Genomic DNA, 2,714 nt, shown 5'->3' with positions numbered 1-2,714 from the left:
GATGACCTCAGCACTTTGGTCCCATAACACCTTACCACAAATTTCCAAATTTTCTTACTAATTTTCGTTATGCTCTCTCTCTCTTCTACAGAAGTGCCACAGCTGTCTGTGGCTAGGGTACCTTGGGTGGTCAAACCAACGGCTGCGAAGCATGGTCCAACGAGGCATGTGCAGCTGCGCAAGACACCTGTACTCATGGCATGGGAAGCTGCCACAAACGGGGCCACCGCTTAGCCAGCTCTCGGTGCTGTTCCAGCACCACCCATACCCTGGTGTCCCTGAATAAGACATCAGAAGGGCAACGGGCACCCACCCCTCAGGCTAGCAGGTCAGGCCTGCAAGAACAGCAGCAGTAGTAGCATCGAGAACCAGCACCACAGCCAGGCTGCAGTCACTGGCCTGACCCACTAACATCGCCTCCTCCTCCATCATCTCATCCCCACTAGAATCGGCGTCAACAAAAGGTATGTGTGCCTTTGCACATACCCCCCAACACCTCACTGCAACCACCCTGGCCAACACGGTGGACACAACCATCGTCTAGTTATAATGTTAGTAATAGCAATGATCCTGTGGCTAGCAGTAGTTCCCTCTCCCGTCCTTTTAGTGAAGGACATGAGAATAGTAGCACTGTACCCCAGTTAGAATGCGTGGTGACTGAAGATGCCTTTGAGGAGCGAATCTCGTTCACTAGTATCGAGAATCTGGCAGGTTCCTATGAGTGTGCCTTCCTGTCATGGAAGCAGAGCTCCTCGAGGTTTTTAATGATCCATGGTATCCTGGTATCCTGCCATTAAATGCGGTCCAGTACTGTGCACTGAACTGTCACACGCCGCCAAAGTTGCCTCTGGCATTGAAGAGACGAATCTTCATTACCTTTTGGAGGAAATGCCGTGATAATACGGAGCATATCAATCACTGAGTGGTTTCGTCAATTCACCTTGAGAGCTATACCCGACCAGTTTCCTAAGATGGAAGTTAGGGGGCTAGCTAAGACACTCAGTCAAATACTACAGCTGGACATCCATACACATGTATGTGATCCAGCTATATATAGCTACCCAAAGATATAGCTGATAAGTAGGCATGCATTAATGTCCTAAATAAAACCGATCAAGATTGTTTTGCATGGTCAATCCTGACTTGCGAGAGAAGTTACACAAAAAATCCACAGTGCACATTTCAATATGGCATATGCATTGACGTTCGTAAGTGTTATAACTTTGGATCGAGGACATACCTAAATTTGAGGTACAGAATGCCGCAATATCGGTTCATGTTTATGGCCTGGAGACAACACATACATCCATGCCCGAGGCAGGATTCGAACCTGCGACCGTAGCGGTCGCGCGGTTCCAGACTGAAACGCCTAGAACTGCTCGGTCACTCCGGCCGGCCGCAGATCCTAAATTACTTTATATGGATAGAGAAAGCTTCATCTATTGGGTGAAGAACTGCAATCCATATGAAGTAATGAGGTACCATGGTAACAAATTCGACACGTCATCATATGCAGCAGAGAATTCTTATGGTATTGTTCCACAGAACAAGAAGGCCATATGAAAGATGAGGCAAAAGGCGGGTTCAGGCTGTGCATCATATGGCATCGAGAGCTCCCTCTATCAAAGATTATTTGCAGTGTCTTTACAGTGATGTTCGCGGTGCTCCACTGCTGCCACTACGTATGGTATGGCAAACTCGTATTTAATCAAGAGGACATGAGGTGTACACTGCGCAGGAGTCTAAAATCGGCCTGTCTCCTCATGACGATAAAAAAGTTATTTGTGATGACAGGACTGGAACTCTCCCGTACTCACACTATACACTTGTAACGAGAGAAGGGATGGGGGACTCTGAGATGAGTGAGTGAGTGAGAGGGGAGGAATGAGTGAGTGAGTGTGTGTGTGTGTGTGTGTGTGTGTGTGTGTGTGTGTGTGTGTGTGCGTGTGCAGAATAGTACGACCCTTTTATCATAGCGTAAGTAATTGTATGTGTGTGTGTGTGTGTGTGTGTGTGTGTGTGTGTGTGTGTGTGTGTGTGAATGGTGTAAATATTTATTTATGCACACTATATGTGTGTGCTAGAAAAAAATTTAAAAATGTAGAAAGTATAAAATGAAATATTTCAGTATCTCTATTGCTAACCATCTAAATATTTACTTATTTGGACACATCGTGAGTACTGTGTACATGTGTAAATATGTCTATGTCCCAAAAGCGTCATGTAAATTGAATAGTTTTTAAGTTTCACCTTCTGCTAGGATCAAGTCCGATTAATGTTTAGATGTAGATGTATACGGACCCATCCATTTAAATGTAAATTATTATGCCTGTTTGGGGTGGTCGTGTAGATTCATCCACTTATCGTAAACTATTTCATCTTTGAGAGGAATTTCCTTAGTATTAGTGCAAGAAAAAAATAACTTTTCATTAGTTATAACCCTTTGTATCTGTGATGTGATCCAAAATATTTCAAACAGACCACTTTGAATCTGTAATGTGAGTCAAAATATTTCAAACAGTGTTACTGTAAATCTGTGATTTGAGTGAAAATATTTCAATCAGTGATACTTTGAATTGTGATATGTACTACTGTGTCTGCAAAATATTTCAAACCACTGTGATAGAACTAAAAATCTGCCTTAAAATATTTCAAACATAACTACTTTGAATCTGTGATGTGAATCAAAACACAGCCCTACTTTGAATCTATGA

Source organism: Schistocerca cancellata, chromosome 4, assembly GCF_023864275.1.
Source record: "Schistocerca cancellata isolate TAMUIC-IGC-003103 chromosome 4, iqSchCanc2.1, whole genome shotgun sequence".
In the NCBI taxonomy this organism is placed as follows: Eukaryota; Metazoa; Arthropoda; class Insecta; order Orthoptera; family Acrididae; genus Schistocerca; species Schistocerca cancellata.
The sequence above is the reverse complement of the archived record's forward strand: the minus strand, read 5'-3'. Positions refer to the sequence as shown.